Source organism: Macrobrachium nipponense, chromosome 40 (genome assembly GCF_015104395.2).
Source record: "Macrobrachium nipponense isolate FS-2020 chromosome 40, ASM1510439v2, whole genome shotgun sequence".
NCBI lineage: Eukaryota > Metazoa > Arthropoda > Malacostraca > Decapoda > Palaemonidae > Macrobrachium > Macrobrachium nipponense.
Genome location: NC_061101.1, coordinates 2,124,285 through 2,144,225, shown reverse-complemented (window position 1 = coordinate 2,144,225; position 19,941 = coordinate 2,124,285). Strand labels below are relative to the sequence as shown.

General features: G+C 33.8%; 1 protein-coding gene and 1 pseudogene across 2 annotated transcripts in view; one reads left to right on the top strand and one right to left on the bottom strand.

The window, feature by feature from the left end:
• Nucleotides 1-19,941, top strand: part of LOC135211849 (methyltransferase-like protein 25B) — a 163,869-nt gene that overhangs the window by 12,565 nt on the left and 131,363 nt on the right. Inside the window, exon 1 of one of the 2 annotated variants that reach the window (XM_064245058.1) lies at nucleotides 17,217-17,309. The exons of the other annotated variant lie outside the window; for it this stretch is intronic. The gene's annotated coding sequence lies outside the window, so the exon portion shown is untranslated. Of the gene's footprint in view, nucleotides 1-17,216; nucleotides 17,310-19,941 lie in introns of those variants that run through there. 2 annotated transcript variants of the gene reach the window in all.
• Nucleotides 1,494-2,414, bottom strand: LOC135212257 (uncharacterized; annotated as a pseudogene).

Sequence of the window (19,941 nt, the reverse complement as noted above, 5' to 3'; positions counted from 1 at the left end):
AAAAATCACTAAAATGGGAAGTTTTTCGTTCACACTTTAAAAAAAAATCTAGACATATTGACCGGCCATTGAAATAAGCAAATCGACAGACCGAGGAATATATGCTGATTCAAACTTATTACCATGAAAAATTAGAAACGATGGGCTGTATACTCTTAAAATCCGTAACGATTTTATTATTCATAATTATTTATTTAATTATTCATATAGACTTTATATCCCGTTTGGCCTGCTGGAAGTTTGAATACGGTATGCAAAGAAAACGAATCTGTTTGCGAAAGTACCGGTGAATTCGTATTAATAGCGAATCAAAACCCATGCAATTCCTTCGCTTCGTGGATTGTCCCCGGATTTGCATTAGACCTATAAATGATTGGCGTGGAAACCAAACCACAATGCATGGAAAATTCACGTCCAGGAATATTCAGTGGCCTAAGTAACAGTGACTCTGATACGGTCTTGGTTGGTGGGTTGGCCTAGGCCTATACCTTTGAATATCGTTTCTGAATTTTAGGAAATGTGGTCTTATGCTACCTGCATTTCATTGGATTTTAGTCATAAATTCATAAAAACATGTCTTTTAAACCTGTATTTCATTGAATTATATGTAAATGTATGAAAGCATACATTTAAAATCTTTTTCATTAGATGACAGATATAAATGCATAAAGCCATATTCTAAAACCCTGATCATTGAAATATGATAAATGTATAGACGCATACATTCAAACAGACTTGTGGAGTTGCATAACCTCGAATAATTTAAATTATTTTGAGAGCAAGAACTGCATGGAAATGCTTTAGGAATGTTACATATTAGTCTAGTGGCTAGTTTACGTAAATTACCCGCCAAAATTCAATGTTATTCCATCAATAGATTAATTATTTTTATTTTTCCACCGCGGACGAAAACGTTGTCTGGCCTGACTCCTGAAATATATAAGGATAAATTTGGTTTAATGGAAAGGCAAGGATTATAGGCCTAAATTTAAGGCAATGATTGTAGGCCTACGTCTAAAGGGCCCCATAGACGTTTACGATCGCCGGATCCGGTTATCTGAATCGGAAGTAAATCTCACTGTCTATGGGGTTATCGTGGTTATCGTCAAACCAAACGTGAGCGGAGTCCGTCGGCCTTTCCGACCAACTCGCAACCTGCCGTTTGTCAGGGGTGCTGCTTTGGCTTGATATCTACAACGTACAAATTCAATTTTGGCTTGTTATCTACGGTCAATTATTCACCTTCAGTTTTGTCTGAATAAAACAGATGATTTTATTTTTTTTTAATTATAGCTTTTATACATCACATAGAAAGAAAAATAAAATTAAAATATATAAAAATTCGTTTATTTTCATTTAGTCTAATATTTACATTATAGTATAAAAAATATCATAGAGAAACTAGTTCAAAATGAAGAATTTTAAACTAAAAATTTGGTTTTTATTTTCATTTTAGGCTAAAATCTACATATATAAAAAAATATCAAAATATTCTAGCGATACACAGCACGCACATCGGCTAAAAATGCTAAAAAGATCTTGGGTAGGAGCTTCTTTTGTCAGCATCCGCCAACACCAGTAGTCAAGGTGAGATTGAAAAGTTCTTTGATTGCAGCCTCTCATTTTATCAGTTTGCGAACCTTGCATCAAGCCAAGATCTTTCAATGGCTTGTGTATGTGCTCCAGTGTTAGGATCGACGGAATTCTGCTGATGGTTTACGGTAAAATGACGGAAATTGAGTTGGTTTAAATTAGAGTAGGCCGGCCATTCGTCAGAATGAATGATTGAATCTTCAGCGACTTCTCTCTGAATGATAGGCTGAAGTGTCTCACGGTCTCTTCTTTGAACGTAAAAATATCGGCAGTCCGAACCTTTCTTCAAACCAAACACCCACGGACCGTCTTATATACGTCTTCCATGGTTGCGGTTATTATCATCATTTGACCGCGATTCTAGACTGAAACAATCAATGTACACACTTCGCGGCACATGTTAAACCAATCACATATTGCTTCAGTACCTCTACCAGTTAAACCTTGAACCTGATGGTAAGAGAGGTCTTCTATAAAATAAAACATAAGTTCTAAAATTTGGCAAAGAGAAAGCTTGCAATTTACTTTGTTATTCAAATCTGTGAAGTGAAAAATGCATTGCCTTTGCGGACGGAACTAAAAGTTTGACATCCACGGTTTTCTGCAACGAAGAACTGGGCATAAATTCGCCATTTCGCCATCTTTTCCGAGTGTCCTTCATCTCTCCACTACATCGATGACATGGTGAAACACTTTGTTCTTCATCTAAAAGACCATGTCTTCTTAAAAATGCCAGAGTCTTGGATTCGTCACTGATTTCATTGTAGAATTCCTTTGCGAGCATCTTCAGAGCTTTGCTACTGACTGCAAATATTTAAACTGAAGTATAGAAGCCTACTAAATATAAAAATGGTAAAGGACTTGTTTATTTTTTAACAAACTATACAGCAATCTATCTAGTTAACTAATTAGGAAATTAGGTAGCAAGCTAGATTGTTACAAACAGCACAACTTGCATTACTTTGCATTAGGTCGCAATCTAGTTGTTACTTAGGAAATTAGGTAGTTAAATTGTTATAACAAACGACACAACAAGCCTTTCTTGGAAACTGTAGATCGCATACCTGTGTAGATATCATACCAAAGTAGATTCGTGACATGTAGATAACCAGCCAAAGCAGCACCTTGTCAGGTTCGTGGCATCCGATTTAGTTTCAGTTCAGGCGGCCGGAGGCCTCCACGTCTATGGCGTGATCTGAAGATTTACTTCAGTTTCAGAGAGACGCTGAAGTGGCAACATGGCAGCTGCGTCCGCACATAAAGGTAGTTTACACCAACGCACTTTTGTGTTGCGGGCTGTTACGGCGTGGGGGGACCGCAAGAAACCGTTACAAAATTGACGCGGTGGGGAGAAAAAATGACCGTTATTGGGCGGCGTGGCGCGGACCCGGGCGGTGGGTTACGGGCATGTCACGGCGTGTTCTTGCGGTGTCTAGCGGAGTGTTACGGAGTTGGCGCGGTGTTATGGTCGTTGTTGCTATGCCAGGGCACGCGCTCTTGCGGCTTTGTTACTCCGTGCAGCGGTGTGTTGCGGGTGGCTTGCGGTGTTGTTGCGGAGTAATAATAACATAATTCATAATAATGAGACAAATGAGAAGCAAATGATGGACATGTAAAGCATAGAAAGTAGAAAATGAACATGAAAAGTATAGAAGTAAGAAAATGAACGTGAAAAGCATAGAATGTAAGAAAATGAACATGAAAAGTGTAGAAATTTTTTTTTTTTTTAAAGTAAGAAAATGAACATGAAAAGTTTAGAATGTAGAAAATGAGCGTGAAAAGCATAGAAAGTAAGAAAATGAACGTGAAAAGTGTAGAAAAAGTAACGAAAAATGGAACATGAAAAGTATTTAGAATGTAAGAAACAATGAACATGAAAAGACGTTTAGGAAAGTAAAGAAAATTAACATGAAAAAGTGTAGAAAGGTAAAGAAAAAATTAACATGAAAAAGTTGTAGAAAGTAAGAAAATTAACATGAAAAGTGTAGAAAGTAAGAAAATTAACATAAAAGAAAAAGTTAGAAAGTAAGAAAATTAAACATGAAGAAAAGTGTAGAAAGTAAAGAAAATGAAACATGAAAAAGTATAGAATGTAAGAAAATGCAACAGTTTTCAAAAGCATAGAAAGTAAGAAAAATGAACATTGAAAAGCATAGAATGTTTAAAGAAAATGAACGTGAAAAGCATAGAAAGTAAGAAAAATTAACATGAAAAGTGTAGAAAGTAAAGAAAATGAACATGAAAAGTATTAGAATGTAAGAAAAATTGAAACTGAAAAGCGGTAAGCAAGTAAAAGAAATGAACATGAAAAAGCATAGAACTGTAAGAAAATGAACGTGAAAAGCATAGAAAGTTAATGGAAATGAACATGAAAAGTATAGAAAAGTAAAGAAAATGAACGTAAAAAGTATAGAATGTAAGAAAATTAACGTGAAAAGTATAGAATGTAAGAAAATGAACATGAAAAGCATAGATGTAAGACAATGAACGTGAAAGCATAGAAAGTAAGAAAATTAACATGAAAAGTATAGAAAGTAAGAAAATGAACATGAAAAGCATAGAATGTAAGAAAATGAACGTGAAAAAGCATAGAAAGTAAGAAAAAATGAACATGAAAAGCGTTAGAAAGTAAGAAAATGAACTGAAAAGCATAGAATGTAAGAAAATGAACGTGAAAAGTATAGAATGTAAGAAAATGAACATGAAAAGTATAGAATGTAAGAAATGAACGTGAAAAGCATAGATTAAGAAATAAAGAAAATGAACGTGAAAAGCATAGAATGTAAGAAAATGAACCGTGAAAAGCATAGAAAAGTAAGAAAATGAAACGTGAAAAGTATAGAAAAGTAAGAAAATGAACGTGAAAAGTATAGAAATGTAAGAAAATGATCGTGAAAAGTAGAATGTAAGAAAAATGAACAAATGAAAAGAATAGAAAGTAAGAAAATGAACATGAAAAGCATAGAATGTAAGAAAAAATGAACATGAAAAAGCATAGAAAATGAACGTGGAAAAGCATAGAAGTAAGAAAAATATAAAATGAACGTGAAAAGTAGAATGTAAGAAAAAATGAACGTGAAAAGTTAAAGATAAGTAAGAAAATGAACAGGAAAAGCATAGAAAATGAACGTGAAAAGCATAGAAATAAAAAGATCGAAATAAGAAAATGAACGTGAGTAAAATAACGTAAAAGCATAGAATGTAAGAAAATGAACGTGAAAAGTATAGAAAAGTAGAATAAGAAAACGTGAACAAAGTATAAAAGATGTAAGAAAATGAACAATAAAAAGCATAGAATGTAAGAAAATGAAGCGTGAAAAGCATAGAAATGTATGAAAAATGAACGTGAAAAGTATAGAAAGTAAGAAAATGAACGTGAAAAGTATAGAATGTAAAGAAAATGAACATGAGAAAAGCATAGAAGTAAGAAAATGAACGTGAAAAGTATAGTAATGTAAGAAAATGACGTGAAAACGTGAAGTATAGAATGTAAGAAAATGAACGTGAAAAGATAGAATAGAAAAGTAAGAAAAGTGAACGTGAAAAGTATAGAATGTAGAAAAGAATGAAACGTTGAAGAAAATGAATAGAATGTAAGAAAATGAACGTGAAAAGTATAAGAATAAAAAGTAAGAAAATGAAATTGGGACTTGGTTTATACCATAACATTTTCAACTGCAAATATCATATAATTTATCAACTGAGGTCAATATGTCTTTAGTCTGTTACTGATTTTCATTGTTCCCCTGTTAATAACTATGTCCAGTCAATGTTAATTATTGTTCATTATCATATTTGTATGTGTTCATGTTCATTTGATCATGTTCTCAATATTATATTATTGTTCTTTACCTTGTATATTATATCATTTGATGGCCATATCTATTTCATGTTACATTTCATTTTATAATTCAAGTTATTTTCCGAGTTCTATTTATTTCATATTCCTTATTTCATGTTAGATTTCCTGTTATATTTCTTCATGTTATTATTCTTTATGGCCATGCTTTTTAATTTTTCAATTTCATTTCACCCAATCATATCATCATATATATTGTGATGACTATATTAATTAAACCATCAATAAGGAAAATGTAAATGCAAGTCAGTATTTCACATATTTATTACAAAAGGAGACATTATGAATGGTATATAAAATGTACAAAATCATTTAATATTAATATGTTTAGTACATTTCTAAAATATTTAAAAGATCGTTGTTTTGGTTACCAAGTGATTATTTATTATTGTAAAGTCAGAGCAACCTACCTTATAGAAAATGAATGCCACCTTCAGGATTGCACTATTTTCACACCTAGTTTTTATGAAAGTATGATAAATATATTACGAAGCGCTAATAAGATGACCTTTTATCCACAGATAAAAACGAAAGTGGTATGTGAACATTTAATGAAAAACAGTGATTTCCAAATATTGAAAAATTGTATCCACTATTCAAATGGAAACTAATTTGGGAACATGTAAATAATAAGTATATAAAATATGAAAGTAGAGAAATTTGTTTAAGTATGTTCATGAAGTTTTAAGTACAAATGATAGGCTAGCCATGATGAAAATAAAAGATGTTAAGGAATGCGGTTGTGGATGCATAGAAACCAATATGCATATTGTATATTTCTGTCCTTTGGTTAAGAATTTGTTGTCCTGGGTATTCGAATTGCTTAGAAAATGTTGTAAATTAAAAGGTGATAACAGTTTAAAGATTTTAAAACTAGATTTTGAAGCAAACTCAAAAAGGGATGAAAATACAGCAATGGTAATAATAGCAGATTTTATTTCAAGTATATGGATGACAAGATATTTGGGAATAAGTACTGACCAGCAAATTATTAAATGTATAAAGAATAGACTGTTAAAAACATTTAATATAAATATTATAGGATTTAAGTCTAATGTTAAAAATTTTTTCACGAATCAGTATGTTTCTAATTTAAAAATACTATATTTAGAAAAATAATAAATTGAATAATTTTTATATTATACATAGATCTTATAATGTATATACAAAATTGTACAAAATATAATTTTGTAAAGTAATATTTCTTAAAATTAAAATAAAAAAAAAAATAATTGAGGTTCACCAAAAAAAAAAAAAAAAAAATCTACCTAGGGAGATGCCGTAACACTCCCTCGCGGGTTGTACTACGTCGCACCACTGGGGGGTGTGGTGCGGTGTGGCACGGCACAGTGCGGGTTCTTACCTCTTTTGTTGCGAGGCTGCGCCACACCGCATACGGCTTCATGCGACTTCATCCACCTGCCAGACGCCACGCAAAAATTTGAAATTATTTAAAATCCGGGCGGCGTCGCGTGGCTTTAACGGTCTTCTCCTGCCCCCGCCAACGAGGTGGCGCGCTTTTGGTGCGTTTATAGTGCGGTTTCATGCGGTTTCTTGCGATCCCACGCCGTAACAGACCGCACCACAAAAGTGTGTAGGTGTAAACCAGTCTTGTAGGAGTTTCTGGGAGGAGTTTATTGAACGTCATAGAAAAGCGAAATTAGGCTTATGATAAATTTGTTGGAAAATTATTGAAGGATGATCTCTCTCCTCTCTCTCTCTCGCTCTCTCTTTCTCGCTCCTCTCACCTTCTCTCGCGTCTCTAATATATATAATATATATATATTATATAATATAAATATATATATTAATTATATATATATATAATATATGTATATATATATATATATGTTGCACTGTTGCATCTTGCATAGTCTAATGGCATATACGGTAGTTTAGTATACAGTAGGTCTATGATCCGTGAATGCAGAATAGGCACTTAAACCTACAGTTCTGCAGCCAAGTAAGTGAAGTGTACAATTTTCAACTCTTGTAGTACTTGTGCACAAAATTTTTAGTTAAACATGGAACACTGAAATATTATTGAATACATTGTCATAGACTTTTTTATTTTATTTTATGTATGGAAAATAATGTCATTTAAACAATAGTACTACGCGCATACACACCAAGTATGTAGTATATATATATATATATATAATATATATATAATATATAATACACTATATATACACATATATATATACATACTTACATACATATATATATATAGTATATATATATATAATATATATATATATAGTATACACATATATATATATATATATAGATATATATATATATGTATATATATATAGATATGGTATATATATATATATAGTATATATATATATATTATATACACAATATACATATACAGTATACATATACACACTTATGTGTGAGTATATTATGTATTTACGTATTGTTTATATGCAATATCTGTATGTATTAGTAGTACTGTTGTTTAAATTACATTGTTAGTTTGTTTTGCACAAAAATAAGTTTATGACAATAACTTTTCAATAATATTTGAATTTCCTTGTTTAAATAAGAATTTTGTGTAGAAAAGATCTGAAATTTGTATTCTTACTTGGGTACAGAACCGCAGGTTTAAGGGCCTATTCTGCTTTAACGGAACTGTAGACCTACTGTACCTATACCAGGCTGTATACCACTAGAATACGAAAAATGCATAAACTATCTCTCCCTTTGTGTAAGAGAAAGAATAGGTGCTCTTTCTAATTTACAGTAATTCGCTGCCATGGTTCTCGGGATAGTTCAAGGTCAAACAGTCGTGAATGATAATGGCAATGCCTAGTAGGCCTATATGTGACATATCTTCAGGCACGTCTGTTGAGACAACATACATTCACTTTATGGAAAATAACAGCCATTGGCGACGTAGTTCTGAAGTACCGAAGTTAGAGACGACTAAGAATCACTAAAATGGGAAGTTTTTCGCTCATACTTTAAAAAGAAATCTAGATACATTTAACGGCCATTGAAATAAGCAAATCGACAGACCGAGGAATATGTGCTGATTCAAACTTATTACCATGAAAACTTAGCAACGGTGGGCTGCATACTCTTAAAATCCGTAATGATTTATTGTTTATAATTATTTGTTTAATTCCTTCTCTCGTGGGTCGTTCCCGGATTTGCATCAGACCTATAAATGATTGGCGTGGAAACCAAACCACATTGCATGAACATTACACGTCCAGGAATATCCTGTGGGCCTAAGTAACAGTGACCCTAACCTGTCTTGGTTTGGTTAAGCCTAGGCATATACTACCTTTGAAAATCGTTTATGAGCTTTGGAAAAATGTGGTCTTATGCTCCCTACATTTCATTGAATTTTAGATTTAAATGGATAAAAACATGCCTTTTAACCCTGTATTTCATTGAATTATATGCAAGTGTATGAAAATTAAAAACATACATTTAAAACCTGAATTTCATTAGATATTACAGATATAAATGCATAAAGCCATAGTTTTTAACCCTGCAGTTCACCTGAAATATAGATAAATGTATAGATGCATACATTCAAACAGACTTGTGGAGTTGCAAAACCTCGAAAAATTAAAATTATTTTGAGAGCAAGAACTGCATGGGAATGCTTTGACTATAGTTTACGTAATTACCGTCCAAAATCCAATGTTATTCCACCTGTAGATTCATTATTTTTTTTCCACCGCGGACGGAAACGTTGTCTGGCCTGACTCCTGAAAAATATAAGGATAAATTTGGTTTAATGGAACAGGCAAGGATTATATAGGCCTATATCTCTGGCAATGATTATAGGCCTATACATCTAATGCAAATCAAAGCTCCCAGCTTGACTTTGCTTCTCATTAGAGTTCATCCATCTCTTGATCATTTTCTGCAATACAATATCCCTGGATTTTCCGTGTTCAGAATGCAGTCTGCGTTTGTAATATATTGTTTGTTTGTTTGTGTAGGTAGCTATAGTCTCACATTCGACATGTTGATTTTATTTAAAGGCGGCCATTAAAAACAGGAGAAAGAAAAAAAAGACTAATCAGCTTTTCTACAAGGATATCAAACACCAGCATCTAATCGTTACCATAAAATTCTCCCAGGAAATTAAAACGAAACGTAAATTAGTTTCAAGTGGGAAGAAAAGAGAAACGACACAAATCTCAGTCCACCGAGATGACGAACGTTAAGCGCAAAGGCTTAACGTTCGTCATCACCTTACGAAAGAGTCCAGTAACAAGATGACGAGATATACAATTATCCGGAGATTATAGAACCGATTCGATCACCTGTAACGAAGAGAGAGAGAGAAAGAGAGAGAGAGAGGGTGGGTTAGTAATGGAATTACGATAAAATTAAGTTTCGTGTTACTGAAAAAGGTGTTTGCCACCTGCTGTGTGTGTGTGTGTGTGGTGTGGTGATCTGACAAGCAAGGGGGATATATATGAGAGTATACATACACTATACATTCTTAACTGACCGTTGAGATTGGTATAATATCAATTACACAACATATCATTTTCAGTGTGTAGTATTTATCTAACACTGACCTACGTACATGTAATTTTATTTACGATGTATGTGGTATCCACTCACGCGCCCACGTACGTACGTGTAGTATAATCCAATTTTTGGACTAGATGTCTTTAGATTGTTGTGAAGATGAGTTTGATATATACTCTCTCTCTCTCTCTCTCTCTCTCTCTCTCTCGCTCTCTCTCTCTCTCTCTCTCTATCTCTCTCTTTCGGGTCTCCTCTCTCTCTCTCTCTCTCTCTGATGTACTATATGAAATACGATCAGCTGCCTTCAGACCATTAAGTTAGGTGTAATAAACGAGATTAGAAACGAATATAAATATACTTTTGTTTTTAAATCGTCTCATTGACTTAGCCAAATATTTTATTTTTATTTTCCGTTTAATCTCAGGTTCGTATTTACAGTCTTGATGTTAAAGATAGAAGTAAAACATTGTCGGAATCTATAGAATTAATGAATGCATTATAATAGTTAATACCAATAAAATTAAAAGAAAACTAAGTATATTTTAGTTGTGGTATACCGCTGCACATCGGCCTACATAGAAAACGGGTTATTAAGTCTAAAAACCTTCCAAATAATTATGAAAGAATAAGCAGGAATTTTACTTTTATTTAAAGTTATCACAGATAGCTAACATAGCTTTCTATCTATTCGAGCTTTGTTTCACAAATGTATTGTAACTGTAAGTACATTGTTTTGGTTCAGCATTTTTTTATATTAATCTCGTAAACCTAGTTTCGAATTATTATTATTTATATTTTTCAATTGGCGTTCACAAATCAGTGTAGACGAGGAAAAATGTTAGAAATGTAATGAAAAAACTCGATAAATTATGCAATAAATGTATTGTACCCATGAAATGGAGGCCAGAGCGAGATAAAATGAGCAAATTAACCTATTACCATAACTGGCAAATAGCAAATTCTCTGTTTTAGTGATTCGTTGTTGACGAATTATTTAGTCTGGCAGCATAGTGGGTACAACTGTCAATGAAAACGGGGTTGAACGACGTCTATAAAAATAAGTAGAAGTATCCTAACAAGTTCCCTACATACACTTGAGTGCTACATAAACAATATTAGTCTAAGAATTTTTAAAAGTACTCTAATATTACTGTAATTTGGTGAATAATAATTCCCCTTTAGACCTGAAGAAAATTTTTTTTCTTTTGTAGATTTCCGTCAGCGATAGATTTCCGGGGGTACTATTATAAGTATTTTACTTTAGTTTACCTTTAGTAATTAGTATTTGCATATCTTTTGTACCGTAATGTAAGCGAAAATATATTTGCTTTTGTGGTTTTCTCCTGAAAGTTAACTTATGTTAATTCAAATCGGTATAGTATTATAAACGCTCTGTAATAAAGCTGAATATTTTTAATATTATACTTTCATACTGTATATACAGTCTCAAGATACAACGAAGACTGTATGATATCACCCATCATGTATCCTGATATCTATATATATATATAAATATAATATATATATATATACACGAAGGGAGAATTGGTGAGTTGCGGAAGCAATGAAAGGATATGATTAAAATGTCAAGAAGAGAACATAGACTTATTTGTTACACAGGGTCAACAAACGAAGGAGATTAAATCTGTCTGGAAAAGATTGGCTTGAGATAAGCTTGACATCTGATCATAGATTACTCGGAATGATAGAATAAATATATAGAAGACTGGTTTGAAAGGACAGTTCCGGAATAGAGCTATAAATATACTACGTAGTTCGAGCACGCAAATCGAGAGAGAGAGAGAGAGAGATTAAAGTATTTAGGGCTATATTTCAACTAATGTTCCAACGAGTATTAAAAATATAAAAACCCTATTTGGAGGAAGTCTTTCCAGAGTGTAAAGTAAGCACACAAGAGTTTTTGAAGTAATACTTTTGGTGTTTTAGTACTAGTTTTCGATGTTTTAATACTAGTTTTAAGTTGTTTTAGTACCAGTTTTGTTGTTGATATATTAGTACTAGTTTTTGATATTTCAGTTCAAGAGTTTGGTTTTTTAGTACTATTTTTGGTGTTTTAGTACTTTTGTTTTTTTATGTTTTAGTATATTTTTTATGTTTTAGTACTAGTTTATTTTATATTTTAGTACTAGTTTTTGATTTTTGTACTAGTTTTATTTTATATTTTAGTACTATAGTTTTTGATGTTTTAGTACTAGTTATGTTATATTTTAGTACTAGTTTTTTATGTTTTAGTACTAGTTATTTTATACTTTAGTACTAGTTTTTGATGTTTTAGTATTTAGTTATTTATTATTTTAGTACTAGTTTTTTATTTTGTTGTTTTAGTACTAGTTATTTTATATTTTAGTATTAGTTTTTGATGTTTTAGTACTAGTTATTTTGTATTTTAGTGCTAGTTTTTGATGTTTAAGTAATTGTTTGTGATGTTTTAGTACTAACTTTGGTGTTTTTTAGTACTAGTATTACCTACTAGTTTCGGTGTTGCACTTACAGAGTGGGACGTAGTAATATCCTGTCTCAGTGGCGGAAGTAGTATGTCTTTAAGTCAAAGAGAGACACAGATGTTAATCATATAAAACTGAAAAAAAAGAAAAATGTTTTTGTTAACATAGAAATGTGCAAGCGGTGACGTGTGGTGGCAATAATCTAAAAATAAGTGGGTGACCGGGATGTATAAGGCAAGCTTAATTGAGGGAAAGATCCCAATGCGATATAAGAGTTTCTTTATATCTTAAGGGAAAATGTGGTAGAGGTATACTACAGGAATTGGAGCTATTAGAAATAAGGAAAAATATTGTGGGTTAAAATTTAGGACTTAGCCAAGAAAGAATAACTTGATCTCAAGTGGAGGCGGTTACGAAGTATTGCTTAGACATTATTTTTTAATGATAGGTGTGACTCAAGTCTACGTAGCCCATAATTAATATTCATTCATGCAGTGATGAAGGAATGCATAAAAACGAGAGAAAATGGCGAGAAATGCGGGAGGATTGTCTAATTCATTATAAAAAGCCGGTTCAAAAGCAAATGGCGCTATACCGAGTCTTCAAAAAGTATCGAGGCAGCTATGGCTCTGCTTTAATTGGGGAAGTTATAGTCTTGTTGTTTGATCGATTATGAAATTTAGGTCTTGGAATATGAAACACAGGGAAAGGGTTAAAAACCGTTCATGCGCTAACGTGGGCTGGTTTTAATTCGACGACAACAGGTGACAAACCCAATGCGCGCAGGTGCTGCTGGCCCCTGTAATAAAACTGATTAGAGCCAATGGCCGACGAGTGGCTTCCAGGAACTTGGGAGATATGTAGGTTGATAGTTCAATTAAGACAATTTGATAATAACATATAAGGGGTCGTTCCGTTCAAAATTTACGTAACGTCTTATCGGGTGAGAGGGCGGTATATGGTGAAGCCAAGGTCCTAGTGTGAAGCGTTATGAGTGTAACGAAAGAGAGATATTGAAGATTCTGCAACAGACTTTTATCATATTTCGATAATATTGAGAAATATTGTATTTATTTATTGCATAATTATGTTTTAAAAAATATAAGAAACTCAACCCTTGTTTGTACTTCAACATTTTCCACTAGATCTATATATGTGTCACTTGACACAATAATCACGAACTCATCCCTTTTTTGAGCTCCGACGTCTTCTACTTTATGCATAATAAAAAGTATTAAAAAAAACAAAAAAAATCCGAAGGCATTAATTTCCAGGTACTTTAATATATCATTGCATTAAAAAAAAGGAAACGTACTAATTTGGAGTGGATGGGAGGAGGGCGGTGTATTACTATGTGTGTAAAGTTGCATAAGTTTCTAAGGGATGTCTGGATATGTTTATGAGGCGTGACAACGGGGAAGGAGCAGTCAAATATTACCATGAAATATTGGTATTACATTATGTTTGAACGGCCCCTAAACAAAATGAGAGTGTGAGGGATGTCTTCAGTACTACACGCCCCCTCATCTGCTCAATCATGATACCCTTGACTGAGTCTAAAGAAGAATGGATTGACTTCGAGAGAATGCTCCAATTAAGCCCAAGTGGAGGCGCCTGATATCCATGACAATGTTTGCCAATGAATTCCACTGAACGTAGGTGTTGGATGGTTATAAAGCTGAAAACAAGGATAGTTACCTAGAGAACCATCATCATAATTTCGCTCATTCTCGAGTTTTATAGATATCCATCTATAGATTCTAGACCAAGTGATACGTAAGCGTCACTGAAGAGTGTTGACGAGAACGCCGCTTTTCTCTCCGCTCTCGAATTAGTTTACAGATTCTAGGTGACTGATCTAAGCCAACTTACACAGCATAGGATGAGGCCGAGTAGAATTCACCCGATAAAAGAAAGAAAAAAAATGGTAATCCAATTCATGTCGCTTGCGCTTGTAGTAAGGCACTTCACTTGCTGCTCTTTCGTTCTTCTTCTTTAGGACGCTCGTGAAAAGTTTGGTATTTGCCGTTCCCTATTGCGTTTATTACGAAACCATTCTCTTTGTTCTAGACCACATTAATACCACTTAAACTTCGAAAGAGAGGATCTTACCGGATGATTACATCTCCCGGTCATAAATTCACACGGACACTTGCCACCGACACAATAATTATCGGTTCGTGACTCTGTAAATCATCTTCTTTTCTTTTCTTATCATTTCCCTTACGTGTTGTATTAAGACGAAGCAAGTGGCCATTTGGAATCTGAAAACCGTCTTTGCAATGGTACTAAAATAAATTCTATAAGGACTGACGTGGGAAGCTGGCCGACACTTGTGTAGTAATTGTCTTGTACAGGTCACCTGATGATCAATTGTTCAGCTACGTGTGAAACTTAGAGCGGAAGGACTTTGGGTTAATGGTTGATGTGGGCGACCTCTTTCGTAAGACATCCATAGAGTGGTCTCTTAGATATAATTTGAAGGAATTCACACGAAAGAGACGGAGAGAGGGAGATCAGGTGTGAAACAATATCCTTAGCATGGGAAAATGGTATACTCGTTGTTTCCCCTATGATAATCTGTATGGTTACCCGTCTAGAGAATTGTCAGACAACCTACGGTTCAATGTCATCGTCTCTCTCTCTCTCTCTCTCTCTCTCTCTCTCTCTCTCTCTCTCTCTCTCTCTGACAACTGGACCAGTAGCATAACTGAATTTCTCATCTATTTGAATAATGAGAAAGCATTAATCGAATTTAATTGACAATTGCCTAAGATGGTCATAAGTTCATAAACCACGTATCCCTGTATTTTTAATCATCTTTAGGCCTTTATATTTATTTATTAAATAATATTCTACTATGCAAATGGTTCATCTCAACAGTTTATGGATTTAAAATAAAATCTCATTCACATTCAAATCCCAAATTTCATTTCAAAATCATATATTCTCCATCAACGGTTCGTTCCTGGTTACTAAGCGCTCACTCACAAGCACAGTTGCGGGGGCACTCACTATACACTGTTTATGAAGTGCAAATCTTTAATTTCTTGTTTATTTTGCTATTTAATTTAGTTTAAACTTTACTTTGTGTTACCTCAAAATGTTTATTTAATTCATGTCTCTTATCCCTTTTCTGTGACAATAGTGAGATACGTTCAAACCTCCGGCGTCTCCCTCTCTTCTCTAAAGGGTTAGAGATCCTGGAGGAGCTTGCTTCAACTTCATCCATGCCTGACGCAGAAAAGGGCGTTCAGTAACCCCCTCCCCCCCGGCCACCGAATTTTGCAATCCTTCCTGATCATTGTTATACCCCCTACAGAACAACGTCCACAAAAAAAGAAAGAAAGAAAAAACCCCCACAGGTGTTGTAGAAAGACCCTTCATAGACTCGGATGTGGCTGATTCGTTTTTATAAATTTTGCATCAGGAACGCGAAGCCAAACTTGATGTATAAGTATTGGTAATGATACTAAGACGCTTCCTATGATTTCTTTAATAATAAAAAAAAAAAAACTCAGTAACAGCTCGTTCGTCCTCCATTTTTCAATAATACTTTTGACATTACATCTGTGTTGATTGAAAATCATGATGAAGTATTAGATAATAGCGGGTACGTCAGAGCGAAACGTATGATTATACGTAGTCTATATGTCGTATTTCTTCATAAGCAGGTTATGCCTGTTCCCACCACGTTTATCAATCTTCGTATAACTTTGTTTTATTATTGTTCTAGATGAAAGTATTTATTGTAGTGATTTAACACCCAATTTAGAATCAACTTCTTTGTAATGATGCGTTGGAATTTGGAGCTAATAGATGTAACATCGTTATTTTTGACCGAGCCTCTCGTAAAATATGGTAGGTACTATATGTATTTCGCACATAAGAATGGAAAAACGATTTTTCCAGTTATATTCGTCATTAAACAATAATGCATTCAGTTTTGTAATCCTAAACAGCTATTTTAAAAGAAATATAGAGTTTATTCTGTAGTTCCCCACCAGTATTCAGTGTTTGGTCATATGGGTTCATTAGGCCTACATCAAATAATGAATTCGGGTTAGGTTTAGGCTTCCAGAAAAAAATATAAAAACTCATTTTCTAGGAATGGATATTCGAAAAATTGGCATGCTAAAGTTGATATTCTCTGAAATAAACTCCAAAAAGCTTACTCAGGACTATACAGATTCTCAGAGCCCTGGAGACTTCATCTTTTTGTTTATAGTCATTTGCTTTTATTGATTTTTTAAAGGATAAAGTTAAATAAATCTTCTATAACAACCAGCCAGAGTCAATGAATAACAGACCTTTCTTACCCTTTCATGAAAACTTTTGAGAAAACGTTTAAATATAGTATATTTGCACATTGAAAAATATTTTAATCATAAATATCCCTATGAATAATAATATGACACAGTATCCCATGTATAGTACGTAATTTTTTTCAGATTGGTATAATGCAGAGCAAATCATCTCTAATGTTACTACCTCGTCCTCTGTAGATTTAAGTTGCATTCCTCACCTGTATAATTTTACGGTTTCCTTTTTCATTATCCAAATCGATCAGGAACAAAAATTAAATAAACTTTCAGTCAAATACTCAAGAAAATAGCCATTTTTAAACTTTTACTCAAACTATATAATTGAATCTAGACGAAATTTAAGTTAAGAAGTGACTATTGGGAGAATTTTCAGAAATATAGATATAAAAATAAGCTTAAATCTCACAGTTACGAGTTCATAGACTAAAAAATTTAATGGTTATAGGTGTTATAGAAGTAAAATAAGAGAGAGCCGTTTAAGAGGAGGTCCTTTTAGCTTACTACTACTTCTAGTAGTCTTCCTTCAACTGACATTCGGATTTTGACACTGCGTGACAGGTAGTAGTTACCGTAGTACTACTTAATTTGTGGTAGTATCAAATTGCCGGCTTTTTTTGGTGAGTCGTATTGCAGAGTTATTTATTTTAGAGTTGAAAAATACCGGTGACTATTTAATAGATGCATTTAAGATGTGTTTATTGATAAATGGGTAGTCTAGGTAGCCCAGTATAGGCTACTACTATTAAACCGAATACCTAGCCCTATAGGAGTATCTAGGCTAGTAAGTACCTATATACCTACTAGCTAGCCTAGGTAGTTCTCAAGCCTATGGACTTCGCCTGGTATGACTAACCTGCTTTCATATACTTTAGTACACAAGATACACCAAATAGGTATTATGATTCCCTCTTGGTTGGCAGAGAATAGGCTATAAACTAGTATAGTAGTAGTACCAATCTATGGTGAGGCTTTGGGCGTGTCTAAAAGCGAAAACACGCGTTGCCATATCTTCAAGCTCTTGTAGAGGCGGCCAAAGTCAAAGCTCTCTATTTCTCACTAATCACCAAGGGAAACATTACCCTTAGGTCTTAACCTCTGTCCTCTACAGATTACCCTCCTTTCAGAGTCTGGTGAAAGGGGAATGCCCACTCAAATTGTCTGAGAAGGGTTCGCTGGTATAAGTTTATTTTTCCTTTATTCAGGTAGTGTGTATTGGCATTAAAACTTCAGATATGAAACAGTTCTTTTTATTCTTCAATTAACCTATTTATTAACAATCTAGCTACATGAGAGAAAAATAAAGGGAAATTATTGATATGATAAATTTCATACATTAGTCATTTCTTTATTTTAGAAACATTCAAGTAATAAATACAGTATATCTAATAAATAAGAATGATAATGATACACTTAATTTAACCTCGTGATGGATGCATTTAAAATGGTGGTTTCAAAGAGAACAGTGCAGAACAGCGTAAAAAGAGCGAGAGAGAGAGGGATGCTTTAAGAGGACTCCTCATCAAATTTCTCAATTTATAGAAAGTTCAGATAACAGACATCTTTTAAGCATTAATCACGACACAAACACACTCGTGTTTGAGCGCCAACTATATTTACATCCGCTAATCCTTACCTTCACCATAAAGGAGCCCAGCTTATAAGATTTGACCATTCTTAAGAGATTAACGAAGGGTATATTGTTCTTGACTGACAGATACAGATTTCGATACTTGACCTGAGAACTCCAGATTGTAGATTTGTGGCAACATGTTTGCCATGTTTCTCAAATATGATATTGAAAACCTTAAGAATGTTGATCATTAACAACTGTTTACATAAAAAACCATGATCAGCGAATAATTCAGAGTAATTCCCTTGGGTGATTAGTAAGAAATATAGAGCTTTGACCTTTGCCAGCCTCTACAAAGAACTTGAAGATATGGCAAAGCGTGTTTTTGCTTTTAGACAGGCCCAAACCCTCACTATAGATTGGTACTACTAGTGGAGAATAACCTCTAATACTACCTAAGTTGTAACCTTACAATGAAATAGCTATCCAGAACTAGCATAGGCTAAAGCCCCCTAGCCTAAATCATACAGGCCTAGTAGGAACACCATGACCCCTCCTTGGGTTCCCAATGGGATCTCCATGTTGTTAGAATTAGGGTAAAACACTGCTGTGCGACCAGGCAACCACTTGTACGGTAGGCACAACACTTTCCAAAAAAAACATAGCATTTCCAGTAACCTAAGTTAGACGTTGGTCACAAGCCAGCCTCCGTGGAAGCAACACCTCGAGACCTTTACTTTCCTGTCAAAGTATGTGTTTTCTCCCAAGTAAGAAATTAAGGCCATAATTTCCGATTAAACAGAAGTTGTACCTAGTGAAAGTCTAAGCCATGCGCAGTGCTAACTTACCTTCATGACGCTTTCAAAATTTCTTACTTAAAACTCCTTATGTGTAAAAGATTGATGCCATCTTGATGTTTGTGGAGTCCACTTGCATAAATGAACTTCCATTTCTGTGGTAAATCGGAACACCACTTGTACCCATAGACGCTGGAACCCTTTCTTTACAACAGTCTCAAACAATGATGTTGTTTATGCTTGTGACCCTGGAAGCCTGGCAATGTTAAAACTAAGCAGACTGTCTTCCAGTGACGATGCTAATTAAACTACATCTAGATGATTAAAAAAAAAAGTACAAATTAAGGAATTTTTGGTACAGGAAATGGCAATTACAGGGAGGGGCCCTAACCTAATCTTCCCTAACTTTGATGGCAGGGCTTCCATCCTCAAGTGAAAATACCATAGCCACTTTTAAAAGTTAACATGGTTACATGTAGACCCCCATCTACATCAGTTGAGGTTTTTGTGGAGGTCACAGTTCATAGGTATATACTGTACATACTCGATTGATCCTTGTTTCAATCTGTGGAGGTAGAGTGGCCTCAGTGATTGCCCACTTTGTCATAAAGCTTTTCTTGACACATAGGCTTAGATATCCTGATACTTTAAATAACCTTGTAGATAGTATATCCTGATACATTTAAAATAACCTTGTTAGATAGTATATCCAGTTACATTTAGATAGTCTTGTAGTTAGTATTTATGCTGCATTTGTGGCTAAAATTTTAAGCTACTTTTTGTGGTTATAGGGATCTGTTAATGATGACTAAGGATTCCTTTC